Here is a 26,571-nt window from a genome sequence, read left to right on the forward strand (position 1 = left end):
CTTATAAGTCTGCTGTTTGTTTTAAAAATAGTTCACAGCCCTGAGCAATTCTGCAGCCTGTCTGTTTTAAAAACATTTCACAGCCCAGTAAGTGAAAAGTTATGTATTTACAGAGCATTTCAAAGGCAAGAATGAATGAAAATGCTCTTTGTTTGCACAACTGCTGACTGTCCTCAGAGATTCAAGAGGAAGGTGTTTTGTCTGAAAATCTTTTCACTGTGTGCCTTCAGTCTGTGTGCCAATGAAGTGAGAATGAACTGACAGATAGCAGTAGCCAATGGTCTCGGGGCCTGGGGACTGGGTAAAGCGAGGCTCATGAAGTGGAGGGAAGGGAGTAATAAGACTGAAGGTCACCAGCCGAAAGGACTGGTGACACCGACAGAGAAGGTTGAACAGTGATGATCAGGCTGGCTCACAGTAACTTTAGTTGATGGGGGAGGTTGCCCCTCAGGGGCCGAGGGTTGTGGGTGTTGCCCATGTTTGTGGGGGGTCGCATTGTCCGTGGGAGAGAGAGGTGTGGGGGACATTCAAACTCATTTGAGATCGGGGCACCTTTTCAAACATGGCACCCCAATCTCTGAGGAGCCAATCTGGCCAGCGAGTTTAGTTCCCCACTGCAGAAAACAATTCCGAGTGTGGGCTTGACCAATGAGAAACTCCCCAAGCCTCCAAAAATTACGAACTTTGGGTAAATCATAGAATTTCTGCAGGTCTGAATCACACCCAAAACGCCGGCGGGAAACGCTCTGCCACAGTTGCCCAAAATGACACTTAGTCATTTTTTTGAGCACCCCTTAAGTGTCAAGGGATGAAGGTTGGGTGCAGGGCATCGGAGGAATAGTGTCGATCCTCGCAGCTGCGACTGCCCGAATGTCCTGGGGGAATCGTACTAGGGGGATCCAACAGCCATTAATTTTCACATGGGCATTAATTTGTCCCAACACATGATGAACTCCACTGCAACTGATGTTAAGGGAGGATGCAACCAGACACAATCCCATAGGCAACTCTGATGGTGAGTTCGGCCGTGACCGTGGCCGGTAAAGCAATGAAGTGTGATGGACAGCAGAGAAGTGAGGCAGCGCCAATCACTGGATTCGGTGTAGGGTAGTCAGCTTCACGAATGGAGCGTTCATGACAACTTCATACTGGGGCATTCGCATGTCCCCAGGGTCTTTGAGGGCCACCCAGGCTGCCCAGATCACTCATGGGGGACAAAGACTACCCATTCAGGTCATGGTTGACGATGCCGGTAATGAGGCTTTCAGTGCCAGCCGGTCAATAATCAAATTTGATTACTGACCGGCTGGAACTGAGAGCCTCATTGTAACTTGATTCCGCCTCGGTCTGGAGCCTCTGGAGGCTATGAGGGCTACTGAAGACGAGTTTCCGCTGCCTCGACCAGTGTGGGGGTGCTCTTCAGCATAGCTCCCAGAGGCTGTCCCACATTGTCGTCATCTGCTGTGCTCTCCGTAACCTGGTGTAGCAGTGGGGCAACATCCTGGAGTAGGAGGAGGAATGTGCCGTCTCCTCTGATGAAGAGGTGGACCAGGAGGGAATGGAGGAAGAAGCTGAAGAGAACCTTGAGAACGATCAGCCGGCAGGGTGTGCCAGGCCAGGAGGCCCTCATAGCCTCCAGGGTCATTCATCAGTTAGCTTGGTGAGTGGCAGTCCCACAACGCCAACACCTCCAAACCTGTAACTACCCCCCCCCCCCACACCCCCCCCCCCCACACCGAAAGCCTTCCCACCCCAAAACTGTCATACCCCCACCACCTCAAACCTTCCCACCACCCCAACCCCACCCCACCCCCCTCCATCTGAAGGTCTCATTAAATTATCACCACGGCGATGGGCCTGGGCTGGCCATAGAAGTGAGTCACTAGCCAAGACAGGAAGGTGATGACAATTCAATGCGAGGAAAGTTGTGATGTTCCTCAGGTTCTGCTTATGTTTGACTCCTGTCTGACTTGCTGATTGCACACTGACTCCCATATCTGAGTGAGGGTGGGGGCCAAATTACTTTGTCCTGCAGCCTCAAGGAGGCAGAAGGGGCAACGTTAAGATTTCACTGAGTGATGAGGCAGTCTTTGTTGAATATCTGTTACTGAGGGTCTCTTTGGGGGTCTAACTGTTGTGATTGATTGGGGGGGCCTCAGGAGTTTCTCAGTTTAAATGGGAAGATGAACCATCCCTGTAGGAGAGGGGTCATAGTCAGAGACATTATGGATTTGAGGTGCAATATTATTTCACATGGTAATTCATTTTTAAAAAAATTTAGAGTACCCAATTAATTTTTTTCAATTAAGGGGCAATTTAGCGTGGCCATTCCACCTATCCTGCACATGTTTTGGGTTGTGGGGGCGAAACCCATGCAAACACGGGGAGAATGTGCAAACTCCACACGGACAGTGACCCAGAGCCGGGATCGAACCTGGGACCTCAGCGCCATGAGCAAGCAATGCTAACCACTGCGCCACCGTGCTGCCCCCACATGGTAATTCATGACAGTGCAACATTATCAATGCCCTTACTAACAGTAGCTAACTTCACCCACTCTCACTCTGTGCATCTACAACTTCTTATCTTACGTGGCCTACCACTGTATCTAGATGTTATCCCAGGATACACAACAGATGTAAAGGTGGCTTTCTGACTTCCACTCCCTGTGGCCTGAGATGCCCTTGGCGGGAGTACTCTGGAGGGACCTGGCTAACTTTCGGGTATCATTGATGCCGCTGTGTCACCCTGTTCTGCCCGCTGCCCCCGAGATTTACAAGTATCAGAAAGGGGAGATTCAGAAGGGCTGGGATTGGCCAAAGTAATCTTCTTGGCAGGCCCGGAGATAGGCCTCAGTGTTTCCTCCTCCCTCGAGATGCTCTTGGGCCCCTGGGCTACTCCATGTGATGGAGGGGCAGCTGCAGTGAGCTCCAGAAGCCTCGGCGTCACCTGGCACTGCCAGTCCTTGAGGCCTAACATTGTCTGCATCACGGTATTGACGTCCTTAGCTATGGCGCTCTGTGTCCGCACCAAGCTCTGGAGCAACGCAGCAATGGCCCTCTGTAACTTGGCCATACTCTCAAGGCACTCAGCCATGGTCCTCAGACACTGCTCCATGCCCTGAAATCCACCATACATGGCTCTGACGTCCTGCCCCAGGATCTCCACTCCGGTCGCCACCCTTTGCATGTTGGCCTGGGTGCCACACAATGCCGGCAACAACTCCTGTGACTGAAGGCTTTGGGACTCCTCCAATTGAACTTGCAGTTGCAGGAATGTCGCTGACAACCCCTCCTGGGTTTCCTGTTTCTGCCTTTGCATCTGCAGACACTCTGAGAGGAACATCTCCAAAGGCACAGCATCTGGCTGGGGGACAGTTGTGTCCTGGGATCCAGCAGACCTCCAACTGCCTTGAGATGATCCTGTCTCCTCCTGACGTGCATCAGCAGCAATGTGGTGCTCACCAGATAGTGACCCAGAAACTGTCTACTAAGTGCACCCAGCAAGATGCTTGACTCTGTGATGGTGGATGGTGTGGGTGACAGCTGTGACGCCTCTTCAATGTCCTCCTCAAAGATCTTTCAAATGCTGCAGGTGTGGCCCTGCCTTTGGATGGCCTGGCCTCATCGGATGGTGATCCTGCAAGGCAAGGGATATGGTTTCAGTGAATGGGAAGGACTAGAATGTGTACAGTTAACAACTTACTTGAGACATGTCACCTGGGTGGAGGTCAAGTGGATCCTTACTTCCATGGCTCAGGCCAACCTCGCTGTCGGTGATAGCTCGCTCCTCCCTTGCTCTTTCTTCATAGAAGGTGAGGATTCTGGGCGGGGGCATCCCCACCCCATCTGCTCCCTTTCCCTTTTATTATGGGCTATATTCTCCAGCGGTGACACAAAGAGGACATTGTGAGCTGGATGCCTGGTGGATTGGGTCCATAACAACTGGCATCTGTGGGCATCATGCCTAGACTCTCAAGGATTGTGATGGTCAGTTCCAGCGGATCTGGAGGAGGATGCTGATATGTTGGGTGTTGGGTTGCTGCGAGGTTGGCATCAGGTGAATTAAGGGTAACATGCCGGGAGTGACTGACAGGATTGATGCCGGGGGATACAGGTGATCATTCACCCTTGCAGCATGTAAAAAATTAATCTTCCAGGATTGGATCCCCGTCCCCCTGGTCATGCTGCTGGCACTGATTGCAGGTGCCACCACCTCCAAGGTCCGGATGGCAATGTTACTTGTAGGTTTCCTGCCAACATGCAGGTAGATGATGCACCGCCTCTCCTCCACGGCGCCCGAAAGCTTCTTTAGGTCATTCTCCAAAAATCGTGGGCTGCACTCCTTGCGGCCATCTTATAATAACAATCGTTATTATTGTCACAAGTAGGCTCACATTAACACTGCATGAAGTTACTGTGAAAATCCCCTAGCCGCCACACTCCGGCGCCTATTCATGTACATTTAAACAAAAAAGTTTAGAGTGCCCAATTCATTTTTTCCAATTAAGGGGCAATTTAGCGTGGCCAATCCACCTATCCTGCACATCTTTGTGTTGTGGGGGCGAAACCCATGCAAACACAGAGAGAGTGTGCAAATTCCACACGGACAGTGACCCAGAGCCAGGATCGAACCTGGGACCTCGGCTCCGTGATGCAGCAGTGCTAACCACTACGCCACTGTGCTGCCCGCTGTTCGGCTACATTGAGGGAGAGTTCAGAATGTCCAATTCTCCCAACAGCATGACTTTCGGGACTTCGAGAGGAAACCGGAGCACCCAGATGAAACCCACGCAGACACGGAGAGAATGTGCACACTCCACACAGACAGTGACCCAAGCTGGGAATCGATCCTGGGACCCTGGTGCTGTAAAGCAACAGTACTAACCACTGTGCTACAGTATCCTGCAGGCTTGCCTGGGAATGAGTGCTGAAGAACCATTTAAGTACATTCCTCCCCTTGGTTGCAGTACTCAACTAAGCCTAGGGTCAGGCATATCAGATGCCCGATGGGAGGGCACAATGACAGGCAAGGCGTGTTTCACATGTGGGAGCACTAATTGCACTAAGTGGGGGAAGATCACGATCTGAATCATGCTGCCGCACAATGATTTTCATGCCAAAATGACAGTCATTTTTCAGAAACATCCACCCTTACTCTCTCCTTAGCCCAACACTACCTGTCACCCAGCACTCACACACTTTCCCCCATCTCCTTCCAATCACTTTTCTCCAATCACAGCAGCACTCTTCACCCAACCTCCTCGGCCCCTACTACCACACTTTGCACTTGCTGCTGTCCTCACAATTACTCCTCTCCATTTCCCAAATCTGCCATCTTTCAAGTAACAACAATATTATTCTTTTTATATTTACATCCTTTTGCTTGGCTTCCCATCGACACAATTGCTTTTCCACAGAAATTGGAAGACAATCATGGGAAGACAATCATGGGAAGCAAATAGCAGGAGTGCCCCCCCAAGCATCCAGCTCCTGCACTATTAGTAGATAATTCTGCTGTCCTAAAAGATCCCTCCAGATCTCACCAGGCAAATAAATCTGATTCAATCTTTTGCTTAATCAAGCTTTGGTGAGGCACAGCTTTCTTTGGAGCATCCCTGAGCATCTGTGCTTGTGTTCCAGTAAGGAGTCAAGAGGCTAATAATCAGGGGATTCCCATGTGCCCAAGCAGCCAGCTTGACACTCAACAGTCTGGGTGGAAAAGGGAGAGTAGGTTGACAACTGGCACAGAATAAAGATGTTGCGACTATTTTGGGGAATACTGGGCACAGACCTGTATGATGCACTGCCTATGACCACATAACAATTGGATATTCAAATCAGTGCTTTCCATTAAAGAAGATACCAACATCTTCAAATGGAACACATAGGGCTATGATGGTAGATCAAAAATGTCCTGCAAAGAGCGGAACCTACAATTCTGCTCTGAGTCGTTTCCTCTTGTGTTGCTTCCGCCATTGAAAAGGTAACAAAATGGTTGTGCTCAGTGAAGAGGGTATTTTGTGACCTGCCTGATGCGGCCATGGATTTCAAACTGACTAAGGTTCGTGATGCCTGGAATGATCCTGCGGCATAGAATTTCATAGCTATAGAGCGGGATTCTCGGACCCCCCGCCAGGCCGGAGAATTGCCGGGGGGCGGCGTGAATTCCGCCCACGCTGGCCACCGAATTCTCCGGCGCCAGGGTTTTGGCGGGCCTGGGAATTGTGGCAGCGGCCCACTTGGCTATTCTCCGGCCCCTGATGGGCTGAGCGGCCATCCGTTTTAGGCCGGTCCCGCCGGCGTAAATTAGACGGGTACTTACCGGCGGGACCTGGCTCTGCGGGTGGCCGCCGGGGTCCTCGGGGGGTGCAGGGGGATCTGGCCCTGGGGGGGTGCCCCCACGGTGGCCTGGCCCGCGATCGGGGCCCACCGATCCGTGGGCTGGCCTGTGCCGTGGGGGCACTCTTTCCCTCCGCACCGGCTTCTGTGGACCTCCACCATGGCCGGTGCGGAGATGAACCCCCCCCGCGCATGCGCTGGGATGACGCCAGCACATGCTGGCGCTCCCAAGCATGCGCCAACTCGCGCCGGCCGGCGGAGGCCCTTCGGCACCAGTTGGCGCCCCGCCAAGTCCCTTTCACGCCGGTTGGCGCGGCGCTAATCCCGCCAGCACCGGCCTCACCCCTGAAGGTGCAGAGGATTCCGCACCTTCCGGGCGGCCCGACGCCGGAGTGGTTCACGCCACTCCTCGGCGCCAGGATCACCCGCCCCGCCGGGTAGGGGAGAATCCTGCCAATAGTCACTTTTACAGCCATGGTGTCAATGTTAGAAATGCAGGTCCCTTTAAGACTTAACCAGGACTAACCTCAGTGAATTGAAAGCAGATTATGCTAATTGAAACTGAGAGCTAGATTTTTCCCACTGGGGATGACTTCTGGATAGGGAGAGGATCCTGGAGAGTAGAAATGCTGAACCATTTTATCACAAAATAAAGCTGTTGTGAATGGACATTCACCCATTTTAACACAGAGTAGCGATGTGTGACCTGGTGATGGGCAGCAATTGAAATATGTGACATTGTCAGTAACTGCTTCCGTTGAGGTGAAACTATGGGGCACAATGCAGCTCCGTTAAATTGAGGGGGAAGTTTGATGCCAGAAGATGCAGGAAGGTTAGGACCTTTGTTGAAAATAGTGGAACTTACAAACTTGAAATTGTTATAAATCAACAAAAAATCAAACAGTTTGAATACCTAGGTTCACTGGTAATATTATCTTCAAATATTTTACTATTTCAAAAAGGTAGACATTTACTTAAATGATCTTATACGTAAACTCAACATTCAACAGTGGTTCAAAAATAAATAACAAATATTGTGGCAAACTCTCAACTTGCCACTAATTCTTTACACCCATATTTCTCACCATCCAAGCGAGAAAGTCCAAATAACAGAGCCGCTTATTACTACTGGAGCAAATGAAAAACAGCCTATGGCACATCTATAAAATTCCTTCAATTCTATCTGTACCAAACAGGTGTGTCACAAGGCTGTGTTTGTACCCAACACCTTTCTAACATACCACTTCCTTCATGAGGAATTAGTAAAAAGCTTTAAGTCAGCTTTAGGGAATTAAAGAGGGAAAATAAAATAAGTAACAGTAAGGATCCTAAGAGTTGGGCAGCACTCACACAATTGAGCCACATGGACAAAGATCAAACCATTACTTCAACCCTTAAGAGCTAATAAGCCAGATGTAACCTTTAAGCAAGCACTATAATATCAAATTATATAATGGGTTAGCAAACTACATATTTGAACTACATTAACTACTGAAAATTCAATAGCTAAAAATGAGGAACAGCCTGTTAGATATTAATTACCATAATGACAGAATTGTTTTTTTAAAAGAGCATTTTCCAGGCAGATTCCTAGGACATAGATTTTACTAGTTACTCCTACCTTGTAATGCTCTTTAAATAACTAAAAGGCAATTGTCATTCCTAGTCATTTCAGGCTGTGAATCCCTCCACATCCCATTATTTCCCCCAATGCTCTACCTCTGTTCCACTTAACTGACAGCTTGTCTAGGGCAAGTGATTTGTAAATACTGAGTTTTACTTAAAAGCTGTTATTATCACGGTCTCCAGGAACTTTAATCAAAATTGCAATGCTCAGGCAGAAAATCACCTACACATGGTAAGTTTAGAAATTCACGGGGTTTGTCACGGGATGTCATGTCACACCAAATCGCTTGTCCTCCTCTTACAACTTTTTTAAAAAAACTGAAATTAAAGGAACTATCACTTCTGGAACAACGTTAGCAAAAGCTTTACAGTTCAGTTAAGGTAGTCAACACAAAAATATCCTTGCAAGCATGTAATTCGCCTCCTGTAATAAATATTGCATCACTTGCATTTGGCATTGTCATGACGATGGAAAATGCTGCTCTGCTCTTCGAGAGCTGAGTAATTTCAGTTCCCTTCTCAAAACAGCAATGATGCCCCTTTATGTTGTTCACCAAACTATTCCTATAGAAACAAAGGGCCAATGGATATCAGAAAACAGCATCTACTCCCTTGCTGATGCATATACAATGCATATCAAACAATATAGCTACAATTCAATCAATATCTTTTTGCCTTTTATTAAAGGTATTCCACTTCTTCTAAAAACGGACGATTTGACTGACCAGGGGAAGACTAGCCTAATTGCTCTCCACACCCCCCAATCATTTACACAAGCATACTTTTTTCACTAGGGATTGCTGGACAGTGATCAGGAATTTGAAAGCTGTTTTATTTCACCCTCCTCCCCCCCTCCCTCCACCCCTACTTATTTTAATTACACTAAAATTGATTGTGGTGACCCATTGCTGTGCCAGGTGAGATTTGCTCAGCATGGAGTTGGCATTCAACTAAACCCTTCTTACATCTAATTCATAGTACTAAACAGTGCAGAAGTAGAGGCCATTCGATCCATCATGCCTACAGAAACTCTTTGAAAGAGCTATCCAATTAGTCCTATTATCCTGCTTTTTTCCACAGAGCCTGGCAATTTTTTCTTTTTTCAAATAGTTAACCAATTTCTATTGTGAAAGTTATTACTGAACTTGTTACCACCATCCCTTCCAGGCAGTATATCCCAGATCATAACCTCTGCTTTTGTTTTTGTTTGCATGTTTTATTAAATATGTGCCAGATGCTCATCGGTCCTTCATCCACTGAAAAGAGTTTCAATTTATTTACTCATTTTATCAAACCCCATCATGATTTTGAACATCGGTCAAATCTCACCTTAACTTTCTCTGTTCTAACAAGAACAAACACAGTTTCTCTAGTCACTCCATGCAACTGAAGCTTTTTAGTAAATGTCCTCTAAACCCTCTTGGAGGCGTTGTTAACCTTCTCAAAGTGAAGTGCCCCAAAATGGTCACAGAATTCCAGTTGGGGTCTAGGTTTTCCATAGGAGTTTGAGTTTGTATTCTTGGTTATCTATATATAAAGCCAAGGATCCTGTATTCCTTTTGAACAACCTTCTCAACTTGCCTGTTTCCTTCAAAGACCTGTGTATCAGGTGTGTACATGCATCCCCATGTCTCTCTGTTCCTGAACTCTCTTTAAGATCATGCTATTTCATTTATATTGCCTGTCCTTGTGCTTCCTACAAAATCATACTTCTCTGTATCAAATTTCATCTGCTCTATGCCTGCCATTTTTTCCAGTCTGTCATCCTGAAATATGTTACTGACCTCAATACTGTTTACAGTACTATGTTTCTGAGTTTTGTCATCTGCAGACTTCAAAATTATGCCCTGTATACCAAAGCCTATCTGCAGACTTCAAAATTATGCCCTGTATACCAAAGCCATTAATATATGTCAGGTAAGTGGTCCATCAATGATTATTCTAAATGTTCTTAGTTGTTTACAGCCTGCTTATTTCAATGTATGGTTCCATTACATAGTTTTACTCGGCTCGCAGCCATGCAAATATTAAAAGTGATAAGGTGAGTGGCTTGCTCACTATCTTCATGTACCGATAATTGCCAATTTTGTCCCAGATTAATGTCTCAAAGTTTCTTCACCTGGATTACGGTTATCGAGTTTATCCCTTTTCTGCTTTTCAAACAGGACATAACATTTATAATCCTCCTGTCCTCTAACACCACTCCAATTTTTAAGTAGTATTAGAAGATTTAGACAAGAGCAATTTCTACCCTTTCTTCCCTCAGCAATTTGAGGTGCATCACACCCAGATTGAATGATTTTTCTACTTTAGGAGTGCAAATCCTTTTTTAGGCAAATCCTCCAATTTTATCTTCAATTTCTTCAAATCCTTTTTTTAAAAAATATTTTTTCTATTCTACATTTTCACATTTTCCTTCAAAAATTTACACCCCACCCACAAACAGTAAATGGTAACAAATACAAAATCAATCCCCTTAACAATACCAATGATCCCATCCTCCCACCACCCCAAACAACGGCCCACCTGTCAATATATGCATCCAATAAACCAAACCCTCCCACGGTGGAAACAAAAAACAAAGGAGAAAAAGAAAAAGGAGTCCGGGACCGCTCATGGTCACCATTGACCTATAGAGTCCACACACCCCTCCCCCCTACACTCAACGCCATCCAGCCTCTGAAAGAGACCGTACATGATACCCAAGAGTTGTACACCTCCCCTCCCCCCCCCCCGCCCCCCCCCCCCGCCCCCCCCCCCCCCCCCACCTTCACCCCCACCCCCTAAGTCTCCAGCTCCTCCCGTCCACTGCCTCTTGTAAAACTCCTCCTCCCAACCTCGGTTCCTTCCCTCCAACTTTCCACCCCGGCTAGACCACTCGGACCCTGTTCTGCCAGGCTCCGATGACCGCAGCCCCTCCCCCCACTTCACTCCCGTTCACTGGCCGGCTTAAACCGGCCAGCGTGGAGGCTCCCGCCCGGGTCCCTTTCCCCCTTGCCCGGCCCTAGGAAATCCCAGGAATCCCCTTTTAGCACACACACCCCGCATATCCACCTACACCCCAAAGAGCCCTAATTTCGAGTGAAAGTCCCATCCCTTCCCTTGTCCAAATACAACATTGGCTCCTTTAGCCCCTACACCTGCACGCAGTGAAACAAAAAAGAAGAAAATACAGTCATGAGGTTACATCGGCACATGGCCATTTCTCAATTTGTCAGTTCTGCCACAGTCCTTCGGCCTTCTCAAACTCCTCTGCTGCTTCCGCCGTTCCAAAATAAAAGTCCCTGAGCTTGTAAGTCACCCTCAGCTTCGCTGGATATACAATGCCGCACTGCACCTTGCTAATGTACAGTGCCCTCTTCACCCGGTTGAAGGCAGCCCGCCTCCTCGCCAGCTCCACCGTAAAGTCCTGGTATACACGTATACCAGCTCCAGCCCACTGCACCAGCCGCTTCTGCTTGGCCCAGCTCAGGACCTTCTCCTTCACACTGTACCTACGGAAGCACAGAGTCACTGCCCTTGGCGGCTCACTCGCCTTTGGTACAGGCCTCCACGACCGATGAGCCCGATCCAGTTCATATCGGGAGGGATCCTCCCCCTCCCCCAATAATTTTGCTAGCATCGCAGCAAAATACTCAGTCGGCTTCGGTCCTTCAACTCCTTCGGGCAGCCCCACAATCCTCAAATTCTGTCGCCTGGATCTGTTTTCCAGGTCTTCCATTTTTCCTCGCAGATCCTTGTTAATGTCCATCACCTTCCTTATCTCCTTCCCCATCGAGGCAAGTTGATCATCGTGCTGCAGTAACGTCTCCTCCACTTCCTTCAGCGCCTCCCCTTGCTCTCGCACCTCCGCCACTGCGCTCGCCACCGCCGTCATCACCGGGGAAATCGCCTCCTCCACCAACACACTCAAAACCTCCCTCATCTCCTTCCTCACCGGCTCCATGCATTTTGCAAACTGCCTTTCGAATTCCGCAGCCATCACTTTAGTTATTTCTTCAGCCGTAAACAATGCGGCCTCCCCTGGTGCTCCAGCCTCCATTTTCTTTACTGACCCCGCGGTGACCTTTCCCCTCCCCGACGGACTTTCAGCCGCTTTTTTCACGGCCGTTCTTTTGCTGGTTTTCGACATTCCCCTCCTCTGTGCTGTCTCCCAACTTTTACTGCCTTCACTGGCCCTAGGACCGGGCGTTCTTCAAATCCTTTTTGACTGTTTTACTAATATTGTTAGCACTCTCTTCTTCGTATAATGATAATCTTTATTAGTGTCACAAGTAGGCGGACATTAACACTGCAATGAAGTTACTGTGAAAATCCCCTAGTTGCCACACTCCGGCACCTGTCGGAATGTCCAATTCACCTAACAAGCACGTCTCTCGGGACTGTGGGAGGAAACCGGAGCACTCGGAGGAAACCGCAGACATGGGGAGAACGTGCAAACTCCGCACAGGCAGTAACCAAGCCGGGAATCGAACCTGGGTCCCTGGCGCTGTGAAGCAACAGTGGTAACTACTGTGCTACCGTGCCACCCACAAATGTTTTCATCAAAGATGAGGCAAAGTGCTAATTTAGTACATCTGTCCTGCCCTTTGTCCCCACAAGATTATCTCCCTTTTAGTACTTAATCGCCCCTATTCTCCTTTTCATTATATATAAATAAAGGGTAGTTTCATGAAATACTTCAGGGTTCTTTTTTGTTCCCTCTAATCTTTTTGCCCTTTATTTTCTTTTTCCATTCTCCCCTTAACTTTCTATATTCAGCTTGGTTTCCTACTGAATTGTAAACCAATGAGTTTCCTTTTTTGTTAGTTTTAAATCTCCATGGGCTGGATTCTCCGCTCCCCGATGCCAAAATCGCATTCGGCGACAGGGCGGTGAATCCGTTTTGGTGCCAAAATTGGGAGCGGCGCCGGTTTTTCAATTCTCCACCCCCTGAAAATCAGCGTACTCGAGGTCCGCCCGCGATGCATCGTTGCCAACCGGCTGAATTCCCGACGGCGTGGCTTACGTATGCTCACACCGTCCGGGCTCCTCGCGTGGCGGCTGTGGACTCAGTCTGGGGCCACCACATTCAGGGGAGGGTCGATCAGCGGGCGGGGCTGGGGGGCTTCATTCAGGGCTGGGGACAATGTGGGCATGCAGTCCGGGGCGCGCGAGCGGCCGATGCAGGGCACTAGTTTGGTGGTCCGGGTCAGCGGGCTGGGTCCGCTATGGAGCACGGTGCGGCCGCTGTACGTTGCCGCCATGCGCATGCGCGGCTACTGAACCAGAAGTGCTGGGGGCCGTATCGGCAGCTAGAGCTGCGAGCTCTACGACGGCTCCCTGCTAGCCCACAGCAAAACAGGGATTCTGTAGCCTTTTGACACCAGTTTTCCTGCTGTAAAAGACCACAGTTTTCATGGCGGCGTGGGCACTTAAGACTCCAAAACGGAGAATCCAGCCCGATATCTTTAGTCATCAGGTGTGGGAATAAATCTCATTCAGACCTGAAGTATACACTCTTTTGAAGACCTCCCATTATTCATTTACTGTTTAACTGCTAATCTTTGACTCCAATCTACCTGGGCCTGATACCTTTTCAACTCCTTCTTTTGCCCTTTTCCATAACTACTCTAAGCCTAATGATATTGTGATTACTGTTTCCCAAAGGCTCCACTTGCCCCACTCCATTCCATAGAATTAGATCTATTTCCTTCCTGATTAGGCTGGAAGCACACTGATCAAGGAAGTCTTCTTGTGCACATTTTAAGCAATTCCTCCCTATCTTTGCACTTCACTCTGTTACTTTTCCAGTCTACATTAAAAGATAATTGTAGTTCCCCATTATCATTACTCATAAGCTGTTTGCACATTTCAGTAATTTGTTACGGTATACACCCCACTGTGAAGTAGCTCTTATTATTTCTCAATTTTACTCAGTTTCTGGCTTTGAAACTTCAAACACAAATATTCCTTTGTAGTCATTAACTGCTTCTTTATGAAATAGTATTGAACCATCTTAATTTCAAAAAATATGATGACCTCACACTTTTTTTGCTACCTTTTAAATTACAGAACAATCGATTATGTATTACAGATGTTGGTCTTCAAGTAACACAGGCCATTAATTCTATCCCTTGATTGCTGCACTTTTTCAGTCACACTGCTAGGAATCAAAACAACCTCTATCTTCTGGTTTCTGATAGGTGGCAGAATATATAAACCACTGTGGCTTAAACTCCTCCCAACTCTAATTTGAGTGTAGGTTCAGTGTGATTAGAAACAGGATTTCCCATTCTGACTCTGCTAAAATTATCAGTGACAGAAGTAATTTCATTTCCTTTTGAGGTCGTAAATATTCAAGGCAACTGAATCACTGAAAATTTCTACCTTTTTAAGGTGCATTTTATTTTTTAATTTACCTCTGCATGTGTCGTATGTTCCAATTGCACTGTCTATCCAATTTTCTTCCCTCCTATGAAGGTAGAAACTGTAGCACTCTTGCTGTGGTACAGTTTCAAAGGTGATGGCAGCCCTCCACGAGGTGAGTCTACATTAGATTTGAACCTAATAATAAAGAAAGGCAGCACATTTGACTATGGAACTAGCTCATAACTGAATCCCAATTCTGTTTCAACCCAAAATCCAGCAGGAGAAACAATACAGTGATCAGAAGTGATATCTGGCATTTAACTTATCGCACTTAAACTCAATTAACACCACGGGCTGAATTCTCTGTTTTTGGGACTATGTCCTCAGCCATCGTAAAACTGTGGACTTTCACTGCAGAAAAACTGGCGTGAAAGGGCCACATATTCCCAGCCCTGCAGGGGGCTAGCAGTAAACCAGCGTGAAACGCGCAGCTTTTGCTGCTGATATGGGCACCCGCGCTTCCGGGTCAGAGGCCGCGCATGCGCACGGCGGCGGCCTCCAGTGGCCGCACTGTGCTCCATAGCAGACTTAGACCGCGGAGCTAGACCCTAAACATAGTGCCCCCAATCAGCCGTGTGGCCAACCCGGACTGCCCACCCAAAAATTGCCTGGGCCTGTATAAGGCCCTGCCCTGCCCTCCGATTGGCCCGTCACCGACCAGGGCGGCCGCAGACTGAGCCGCCTCGCTAGTATCACAACCAGCAGGACCATGTTAGATCCACGCCGTCGGGGCTTCGGCCGGTCAGGGGCGGAGAATGGCGAGGCGGGCCTCCAGCAATGGCCGCAGGTAGGTAATACGCGGCGCGGCAAAATCGGGCCCTGGAGAATCGGGGAACCGCCGCCGGTCCCGATTCCATGCGGGGAAATGGATTCTCCGCCCCGGCGCTGGCCGCGATTTCGGCGTCGGGGTGCGGAGAATCCAGCCCAACACCTGCCATGAGGTATTCCAACATCGATGATGAAATGATGGTGAATTTTAAAAAAATGATGTGGGCAAAAATTGATAGCTCCCAACACCACGGGCGGGATTCTCTCAGCCCAGGCCAACCACGCCGGTGCCAATGGCGCCGATTCTCCCCTCTTCAGATAATCGGCTACCCTGGACACCGGTCTGCGGATTCTCCGGAGTGCGGAGAATCGGCGTCATTGCGGCATGGGTCGGGGGGCTGCTCAACTACCCTGTTGAGCAGGGGCATGGGAACCTGGATTGTAGTTTTAGGGTAAGGGAGAATGAGAGTATAGAGGTCAGGAGCACAGATTTGACATCGCAGGAGGGGGCCAGTGTTCAGGTAGGTGGTTTGAAGTGTGTCTACTTCAATGCCAGGAGTATATGAAATAAGGTAGGGGAACTGGCAGCATGGGTTGGTACCTGGGACTTCGATGTTGTGGCCATTTCGGAGACATGGATAGAGCAGGGACAGGAATGGATGTTGCAGGTTCCGGGGTTTAGGTGTTTTAGTAAGCTCAGAGAAGGAGGCAAAAGAGGGGGAGGTGTGGCGCTGCTAGTCAAGAGCAGTATTACGGTGGCGGAGAGGATGCTAGATGGGGACTCATCTTCCGAGGTAGTATGGGCTGAGGTTAGAAACATGAAAGGCGAGGTCACCCTGTTGGGAGTCTTCTATAGGCCTCCAAATAGTTCTAGGGATGTAGAGGAAAGGATGGCGAAGATGATTCTGGATAAGAGCGAAAGTAACAGGGTAGTTATTATGGGAGACTTTAACTTTCCAAATATTGACTGGAAAAGATATAGTTCGAGTACATTAGATGGGTCGTTTTTTGTACAGTGTGTGCAGGAGGGTTTCCTGACACAATATGTTGACAGGCCAACAAGAGGCGAGGCCACATTGGATTTGGTTTTGGGTAATGAACCAGGCCAGGTGTTGGATTTGGAGGTAGGAGAGCACTTTGGGGACAGTGACCACAATTCGGTGACGTTTACGTTAATGATGGAAAGGGATAAGTATACACCGCAGGGCAAGAGTTATAGCTGGGGAAAGGGCAATTATGATGCCATTAGACGTGACTTGGGGGGGATAAGGTGGAGAAGTAGGCTGCAAGTGTTGGGCACACTGGATAAGTGGACCTTGTTCAAGGATCAGCTACTGCGTGTTCTTCATAAGTATGTACCGGTCAGGCAAGGAGGAAGGCGTCGAGCGAGGGAACCGTGGTTTACCAAAGAAGTGGAATCTCTTGTTAAGAGGAAGAAGGAGGCCTATGTGAAGATGAGGTGTGAAGTTTCAGTTGGGGCGATGGATAGTTACAAGGTAGCGAGGAAGGATCTAAAGAGAGAGCTAAGACAAGCAAGGAGGGGACATGAGAAGTATTTGGCAGGTAGGATCAAGGAAAACCCAAAAGCTTTCTATAGGTATGTCAGGAATAAGCGAATGACTAGGGAAAGAGTAGGACCAGTCAAGGACAGGGATGGGAAGTTGTGTGTGGAGTCTGAAGAGATAGGCGAGATACTAAATGAATATTTTTCGTCAGTATCCACTCAGGAAAAAGATAATGTTGTGGAGGAGAATGCTGAGACCCAGGCTAATCGAATAGATGGCATTGAGGTACGTAGGGAAGAGGTGTTGGCAATTCTGGACAGGCTGAAAATAGATAAGTCCCTGGGTCCTGATGGGATTTATCCTAGGATTCTCTGGGAGGCCAGGGAAGAGATTGCTGGACCTTTGGCTTTGATTTTTATGTCATCATTGGCTACAGGAATAGTGCCAGAGGACTGGAGGATAGCAAATGTGGTCCCTTTGTTCAAAAAGGGGAGCAGAGACAACCCCGGCAACTATAGACCGGTGAGCCTCACGTCTGTAGTGGGTAAAGTCTTGGAGGGGATTATAAGAGACAAGATTTATAATCATCTAGATAGGAATAATATGATCAGGGATAGTCAGCATAGCTTTGTGAAGGGTAGGTCATGCCTCACAAACCTTATCGAGTTCTTTGAGAAGGTGACTGAACAGGTAGACGAGGGTAGAGCAGTTGATGTGGTGTATATGGATTTCAGCAAAGCGTTTGATAAGTTTCCCCACGGTAGGCTATTGCAGAAAATACGGAGGCTGGGGATTGAGGGTGATTTAGAGATGTGTATCAGAAATTGGCTAGCTGAAAGAAGACAGAGGGTGGTGGTTGATGGGAAATGTTCAGAATGGAGTTCAGTTACAAGTGGAATACCACAAGGATCTGTTCTGGGGCCGTTGCAGTTTGTCATTTTTATCAATGACCTAGAGGAAGGCGCAGAAGGGTGGGTGAGTAAATTTGCAGACGATACTAAAGTCGGTGGTGTTGTCGATAGTGTGGAAGGATGTAGCAGGTTACAGAGGGATATAGATAAGCTGCAGAGCTGGGCTGAGAGGTGGCAAATGGAGTTTAATGTAGAGAAGTGTGAGGTGATTCACTTTGGAAGGAATAACAGGAATGCGGAATATTTGGCTAATGGTAAAGTTCTTGGAAGTGTGGATGAGCAGAGGGATCTAGGTGTCCATGTACATAGATCCCTGAAAGTTGCCACCCAGGTTGATAGGGTTGTGAAGAAGGCCTATGGAGTGTTGGCCTTTATTGGTAGAGGGATTGAGTTCCGGAGTCAGGAGGTCATGTTGCAGCTGTACAGAACTCTGGTACGGCCGCATTTGGAGTATTGCGTACAGTTCTGGTCACCGCATTATAGGAAGGACGTGGAGGCTTTGGAGCGGGTGCAGAGGAGATTTACCAGGATGTTGCCTGGTATGGAGGGAAAATCTTATGAGGAAAGGCTGATGGACTTGAGGTTGTTTTCGTTGGAGAGAAGAAGGTTAAGAGGAGACTTAATAGAGGCATACAAAATGATCAGGGGGTTAGATAGGGTGGACAGTGAGAGCCTTCTCCCGCGGATGGAAATGGCTGGCACGAGGGGACATAGCTTTAAACTGAGGGGTAATAGATATAGGACAGAGGTCAGAGGTAGGTTCTTTACGCAAAGAGTAGTGAGGCCGTGGAATGCCCTACCTGCTACAGTAGTGAACTCGCCAACATTGAGGGCATTTAAAAGTTTATTGGATAAACATATGGATGATAATGGCATAGTGTAGGTTAGATGGCTTTTGTTTCGGTGCAACATCGTGGGCCGAAGGGCCTGTACTGCGCTGTATCGTTCTATGTTCTATGTTCAACGCGCCCCCCCCCCCCGGCGATTCTCCGTCCTGGATTGCACAAAAAGTCCGAGTCCCGCCGGCGCCATCCACATGTGGTCTTGTGGTCTTACCCGGCGGAACCTCGGCGTACATCCATCTGGGGGCGGCCTGGTTTGGGGAGGGGGGGTTCCGACCCCAAGGGGGGCCTCTGCTGTGGCCTTGCCCGCGATCGAGGCCTACACATCGGCGGGCCGGCCTCTCGGGCGGGGGGCCTTTTTTGCTTCGCGCCAGCCCCCATATCCCTATGCCATGTTGCCTCGGGGCCAGCACGGAGAAAGGACCGACCGCGCATGCACTCAATCGTGCCGGTCGCACTGCGCATGCGCAGACCCGTGGCGCCCGTTTGACAGCTGCAGTCCGGTATCGGCAGCTGGAGTGGCGTGGGTCGCTCCAGTGCCATGCTGGCCCCCTTTAGGGGTCAGAATAGCTGCTCCTGGGGGCATGTTGACGCCGTCATGAAACACAACGGCGTTTACGGCGGCGCCAACATTTAGCCCCAGGATCAGAGAATCCCGCCCCACACGTGGTCAGCGACTGCAATGAAAGCAGCATGAGAACTTTATATTGCCTGTTGTTTTACATGATTGCAGCATCCAGCCAACAATAAATGTAAATGTTGCCACAGTCCCAGAGGACCTTTAGTTTGCTGGCTGGTGGTGGTTTAACTTGAAGGTCGCCGCACCCAAGGCAAGGTTGAGAAGACAAAGGCTCACCGAAGACAACATAAAGGCACTGCACCAATTTGAATACATTATGAAATAGTTTGATTTATAAAATTAGCTTTGAATGATTCATTTGTGGGGGCCTTTTTTTTTTTGCACTGTGGCAAGCTGACGTTGTGATGGTCAGTGACCAGAGGATAATAAGATATAGGAGCAGAATTAGGTCATTCGGTCCATCGGGTCTGCTCCACCATTCGATCTGGCTGATGTTTCTCATCCCCATTCTCCTCCCTTCTCCCCGTAACTCCTGATCCCCTTATTTTTTTTTTTTTAATAAATATTTTATTGAAAATTTTTGGTCAACCAACACAGTACATTGTGCATCCTTTACACAACATTATAACAACACAGATAACAATGACCTATTTTATATAAACAAAAAACAAAAAATAAATAAATATTAAATAACAAAACTGAAAACTAGCCCTAATTGGCAACTGCCTTGTCACAAGCTACACCCCCCCCGCCCACCCCCCCCATCCCTCCCCCCCCCCCCCCCCCAGATCCTGGGCTGCTGCTGCTGCCTTCTTTTTTCCCCCATCTATCTATCCGCAAGATATTCGACGAACGGTTGCCACCGCCTGGTGAACCCTTGAGCCGACCCCCTTAGGACGAACTTAATCCGCTCTAGCTTTATGAACCCCGCCATGTCATTTATCCAGGTCTCCACCCCCGGGGGCTTGGCTTCTTTCCACATTAACAATATCCTGCGCCGGGCTACTAGGGACGCAAAGGCCAAAACATCGGCCTCTCTTGCCTCCTGCACTCCCAGCTCTTGTGCAACCCCAAATATAGCCAACCCCCAGCTTGGTTCGACCCGGACTCCTACTACTTTTGAAAGCACCTTTGTCACCCCCATCCAAAACCCCTGTAGTGCCGGGCATGACCAAAACATATGGGTATGATTCGCTGGGCTTCTCGGGCACCTCGCACACCTATCCTCCACCCCAAAAAATTTACTGAGCCGTGTTCCAGTCATATGTGCCCTGTGTAATACCTTAAACTGAATCAGGCTTAGCCTGGCACACGAGGACGACGAGTTTACCCTGCTTAGGGCATTTGCCCACAGCCCCTCCTCGATCTCCTCCCCTAGCTCTTCTTCCCATTTCCCTTTTAGTTCATCCACCATAGTCTCCCCTTCGTCCCTCATTTCCCTATATATATCTGACACCTTACCATCCCCCACCCATTTCTTTGAGATCACTCTGTCCTGCACCTCTTGCGTCGGGAGCTGCGGAAATTCCCTCACCTGTTGCCTCGCAAAAGCCCTCAATTGCATATACCTGAATGCATTCCCTTGGGGCAACCCATATTTCTCGGTCAGCGCTCCCAGACTTGCGAACTTCCCATTCACAAATAGATCTTTCAGTTGCGTTATTCCTGCTCTTTGCCACATTCCATATCCCCCATCCATTCCCCCCGGGGCAAACCTATGGTTGTTTCTTATCGGGGACCCCCCCAATGCTCCAGTCTTTCCCCTATGTCGTCTCCACTGTCCCCAAATCTTCAATGTAGCTACCACCACCGGGCTTGTGGTGTAGTTCCTCGGTGAGAACGGCAATGGGGCTGTCACCATAGCCTGCAGGCTAGTCCCCCTACAGGACGCCCTCTCTAATCTCTTCCACGCCGCTCCCTCCTCCTCTCCCATCCACTTACTCACCATTGAAATATTAGCGGCCCAATAGTACTCACTTAGGCTCGGTAGTGCCAGCCCCCCCCTATCCCTACTACGCTGTAAGAATCCCTTCCTCACTCTCGGAGTCTTCCCGGCCCAAACAAAACCCATGATACTCTTTTCTATCCTTTTAAAAAAAGCCTTCGTGACCACCACCGGGAGGCACTGAAACACAAAGAGGAATCTCGGGAGGACCACCATCTTAACCGCCTGCACCCTCCCTGCCATTGACAGGGCTACCATATCCCATCTCTTGAAATCTTCCTCCATCTGTTCCACCAACCGCGTTAAATTTAGCCTGTGCAATGTGCCCCAGTTCTTAGCTATCTGGATCCCCAGGTAACGAAAGTCTCTTGTTACCTTCCTCAACGGTAGGTCCTCTATTTCTCTACTCTGCTCCCCTGGATGCACCACAAACAGCTCACTCTTCCCCATGTTCAATTTTTACCCTGAAAAATCCCCAAACTCCCCAAGTATCCGCATTATTTCTGGCATCCCCTCCGCCGGATCCGCCACATATAGTAGCAAATCATCCGCATACAAAGATACCCGGTGTTCTTCTCCTCCCCTAAGTACTCCCCTCCATCTCTTGGAACCCCTCAGCGCTATCGCCAGTGGCTCAATCGCCAGTGCAAACAGTAATGGGGACAGAGGACATCCCTGCCTTGTCCCTCTATGGAGCCAAAAATATGCCGATCCCCGTCCATTCGTGACCACACTCGCCACTGGGGCCCTATACAATAGCTGCACCCATCTAACATACCCCTCTCCAAAACCAAATCTCCTCAACACCTCCCACAAATAATCCCATTCCACTCTATCAAATGCTTTCTCGGCGTCCATCGCCACTACTATCTCCGTTTCACCCTCTGGTGGGGCCATCATCATTACCCCTAACAGCCTCCGTATATTCGTGTTCAGCTGTCTCCCCTTCACAAACCCAGTTTGGTCCTCGTGAACCACCCCCGGGACACATTCCTCTATTCTCATTGCCATTACCTTGGCCAGGACCTTGGCATCCACATTTAGGAGGGAAATTGGTCTGTAGGACCCGCATTGTAGCGGGTCCTTTTCCTTCTTTAAGAGAAGCGATATCGTTGCTTCAGACATAGTCGGGGGCAGTTGTCCCCTTTCCTTTGCCTCGTTAAAGGTCCTCGTCAGTACCAGGGCGAGCAAGTCCAAATATTTTCTGTAGAATTCAACTGGGAATCCGTCCGGTCCCGGGGCCTTTCCCGTCTGCATGTTCCTAATTCCTTTCACCACTTCTTTTACCTCGATCTGTGCTCCCAGTCCCACCCTTTCCTGCTCTTTCACCTTGGGAATTTCCAGCCGATCCAAAAAGTCCATCATTCTCTCCCTCCCATCCGGGGGTTGAGCTTCATATAATTTTTTATAAAATGTCCTGAACACTTCATTCACTCTCTCCGCTCCCCGCTCCATCTCTCCTTCCTCGTCCCTCACTCCCCCTATTTCCCTCGCTGCTCCCCTTTTCCTCAATTGGTGTGCCAGCAATCTGCTCGCCTTCTCCCCATATTCATACTGTACACCCTGCGCCTTCCTCCATTGTGCCTCTGCAGTGCCTGTAGTCAGCAAGTCAAATTCCACATGCAGCCTTTGCCTTTCCCTGTACAATCCCTCCTCCGGTGTTTCCGCATATTGTCTGTCCACCCTCAAAAGTTCTTGCAGCAACCGCTCCCGTTCCTTACTCTCCTGCTTCCCTTTATGTGCCCTTATTGATATCAGCTCCCCCCTAACCACCGCCTTCAACGCCTCCCAGACCACTCCCACCTGGACCTCCCCATTGTCATTGAGTTCCAAGTACTTTTCAATACATCCCCTCACCCTTAGACACACCCCCTCATCCGCCATTAGTCCCATGTCCATTCTCCAGGGTGGGCGCCCTCCTGTTTCCTCCCCTATCTCCAAGTCCACCCAATGTGGGGCATGATCCGAAATGGCTATAGCCGTATATTCCGTTCCCCTCACCTTCGGGATCAATGCCCTACCCAGCACAAAAAAGTCTATGCGCGAATAGACTTTATGGACATAGGAGAAAAACGAGAACTCCTTACTCCTAGGTCTACTGAATCTCCACGGGTCCACACCTCCCATCTGCTCCATAAAATCCTTAAGCACCTTGGCTGCTGCCGGCCTCCTACCAGTCCTGGACTTCGACCTATCCAGCCCTGGTTCCAACACCGTGTTAAAGTCTCCCCCCATTATCAGCTTTCCCGTCTCTAGGTCCGGAATGCGTCCTAGCATTCGCCTCATAAAATTGGCATCATCCCAGTTCGGGGCATACACGTTTACCAAAACCACCATCTCTCCCTGTAGTTTGCCACTCACCATCACGTATCTGCCCCCGTTATCCGCCACTATAGTCTTTGCCTCAAACATTACCCGCTTCCCCACTAATATAGCCACCCCCCTGTTTTTCGCATCCAGCCCAGAATGGAACACCTGCCCCACCCATCCTTTGCGCAGCCTAACCTGGTCTATCAGTTTCAGGTGCGTTTCCTGTAACATAACCACATCTGCTTTAAGTTTCTTAAGGTGTGCGAGTACCCGTGCCCTCTTTATCGGCCCGTTGAGCCCTCTCACGTTCCACGTGATCAGCCGAGTTGGGGGGCTTCCCACCCCCCCCCTTGCCGATTAGCCATCATCTTTTTCCAGCTTCTCACCCAGTTCCCACGCAGCTGTATCTCCCCCAGGCGGTGCCCCCACGCCCCTCCTCTCCCGTACCCACTCCCCCCTTTCCCCAGCAGCAGCAACCCAGTAATTCCCCCCTCCCACCCCCCCCCCGCTAGACCCCCCGCTAGCGTAATTACTCCCCCCATGTTGCTCCCAGAAGTCAGCAAACTCTGGCTGACCTCGGCTTCCCCCCGTGACCACGGCTCGCACCGTGCGACGCCCCCTCCTTCCTGCTTCTCTATTCCCGCCATAATTATCATAGCGCGGGAACCAAGCCCGCGCTTCTCCCTTGGCCCCGCCCCCCATGGCCAACGCCCCATCTCCTCTCCCTCCCCACCTCCCCCCATCACCACCTGTGGGAGAGAGAAAAGTTACCATACCGCAGGATTAGAACATAAAACCCCTCTTCGCCCCCCACATTCGCCCCACCACTTTGTCCAAACGTTCTTTTTAATAGTCCACTCATTCCAGTTTTTCTTCTACAATAAAAGTCCACGCTTCATCCGCCGTCTCAAAGTAGTGGTGCCTCCCTTGATATGTGACCCACAGTCTTGCCGGTTGCAGCATTCCAAATTTTATCTTCCTTTTATGAAGCACCGCCTTGGCCCGATTAAAGCTCGCCCTCCTTCTCGCCACCTCCGCACTCCAGTCTTGATAAACGCAGATCACCGCGTTCTCCCATTTACTGCACCGAGTTTTCTTCGCCCATCTAAGGACCATTTCTCTATCCTTAAAACGGAGGAATCTCACCACTATGGCTCTGGGAGTTTCTCCTGCTCTCGATCCTCGCACCATAACTCGGTACGCTCCCTCCACCTCCAACGGACCCGTCGGGGCCTCCGCTCCCATTAACGAGTGCAGCATCGTGCTCACATATGCCCCGACGTCCGCCCCCTCCACACCTTCAGGAAGACCAAGAATCCTCAGGTTGTTCCTCCTTGCGTTGTTTTCCAGTGCCTCCAACCTCTCCACACATCGTTTCTGATGTGCCTCCTGTATCTCCGTCTTCACCACCAGGCCCTGTATATCGTCCTCATTCTCGGCTGCCTTCGCCTTCACGACCCGAAGCTCCTGCTCCTGGGTCTTTTGTTCCTCCTCTAGCCCTTCGATCGCCTGTAGTATCGGGGCCAACAGCTCTTTCTTCATTTCCTTTTTTATCTCCTCCACGCAGCATTTCAAGAACTCTTGTTGTTCAGGGCCCCATATGAAACTGCCACCTTCCGACGCCATCTTGGTTTTTGCTTGCCTTCCTTGCCGCTGTTCCAAAGGATCCGCTGCAATCCGGCCACTTTCCTCTCCTTTTTCCATCCGTGCCCAGGGGGAATTCCCTTCTGGTTTACCGCACGATGTTTTTAGCCGTTAAAATTGCCGTTGGGGCTCCTATCAAGAGCCCAAAAGTCCGTTCCACCGGGAGCTGCCGAAACGTGCGACTCAGCTGGTCATCGCCGCACCCGGAAGTTCTGATCCCCTTATTAATCAAGAACCTATCTATGTCAGTCTTAAAGACAGTCAGTGACTTGGCCTCCACAGCCTTCTGTGACAAGGTGTTCCACAGATTCACCACCCTCTGGCTGAAGAAATTCCTCATCATCTCCGTTTTAAAGAATCGTCCCTTCAGTCTGAGGCTGTGCCCTCGGGTTCTAGTCTCTCCCACTAGTGGAAACATCTTCCCTATATCCACTCTATCCAGGCCTCTCAGTATTCTGTAAGTTTCAATGAGAGGCCCCTCATCCTTCTAAACTCCATCACGCAAAGATTAAGAGTTCTAAACCGTTCCTCATATCACAATCCCTTCATTTCCAGGATCATTCTTGTGAATCTCCTCTGGATTTCCTCCAAGGCCAACACATCCTTCCTTAGATATGGGACCCAAGATTGCTCACAATATTCCAAAGGAGGTCTGACCAGGTCTTATACAGCCTCAGCAGTACATCCTTGCTCCTGTATTCCAGCCCTCTCAAGATGAATGCGAACATTGCACTTACCTTCCTAAATGCCAACTGAACCTGCATGTTAACCTTAAGAGAATCCTGAACGAGGACTCTAAGTCCCTTTGTGCTTCAGATTTCCGAATTCATTCCCCATTTAGAAAATAGTTTATGCCTCCATTCTTCTTACCAAAGTGCATAACCTCACACTTTTCCACATTGTACACCATCTGCCACTTCTTTGCCCACTTGCCTGGCCTGTCCAAGTCCTTGTGCAGCCTCCCTGCTTCCTCAACACTATCAATATTTCTTTGTATCATCTGCAAACCTAGCAACAATACCCTCAGTTCCTTTTCCAGATCGTTAATGTATATCATGAATAGTTCTGGTCCCAACATGGACCCCTGCAGAACACCACTAGTCACTGGCTGCCATCCTGGAAAACACCCTTTTATCCCCATTTTCTGCCTTCTGCCAGTCAGCCAATCCTCTATCCATGCCAGTACCTTTCTCCGAACACCCTGGGTTCTTATCTTATTTAACAGGCTCCTGTAAGGCACCTTGTTAAATGCCTTCTGGAAATCCAAATAAATCACATCCACTGGCTCTCCCTTGTCTTCCCCTTGACGGAGCCATGCTGACTCAGCCCTATGTTATCATGCACTTCCAAGTACTCTGCAATCTCATCTTTAATAATCAACTCTAAGACCTTACCAACGACTGAAGTCAGGCTATCCGGAACTCGCTGCCGGGGGAGGTAGTAGAAGCAGATACGATACTGACTTTTAAGGGCCACCTTGACAAATACATGAATATGTTAAGAATAGATGAATATAGTACTACTCCCACGTCCACAAGGTGTATTCCCGAATTGACTAGGGACCTGCTGGCCGGAATGGTGGGGGCAGAATATTCGGCAGTTGCCATATCGGACCATGCTCCGCACTGGATAGACCTGCAGTTTTGTAAGGACAGCTTTCAGCGCCCACCATGGAGGCTGGAAGTTGG

At 49.3% G+C, this 26,571-nt stretch overlaps 1 protein-coding gene across 2 annotated transcripts in view; it reads right to left on the minus strand.

Annotated features, from left to right (window-relative positions):
• The window catches only part of LOC140421052 (BCL-6 corepressor-like protein 1), a 516,176-nt gene that overhangs the window by 409,410 nt on the left and 80,195 nt on the right, over positions 1-26,571 (minus strand). Inside the window, exon 2 of one of the 2 annotated variants that reach the window (XM_072505367.1) lies at positions 14,369-14,513. The exons of the other annotated variant lie outside the window; for it this stretch is intronic. The gene's annotated coding sequence lies outside the window, so the exon portion shown is untranslated. The remainder of the gene's footprint in view (positions 1-14,368; positions 14,514-26,571) is intronic. 2 annotated transcript variants of the gene reach the window in all.

The sequence above is a fragment of the Scyliorhinus torazame genome, chromosome 5, assembly GCF_047496885.1.
Source record: "Scyliorhinus torazame isolate Kashiwa2021f chromosome 5, sScyTor2.1, whole genome shotgun sequence".
Taxonomy (NCBI): Eukaryota; Metazoa; Chordata; class Chondrichthyes; order Carcharhiniformes; family Scyliorhinidae; genus Scyliorhinus; species Scyliorhinus torazame.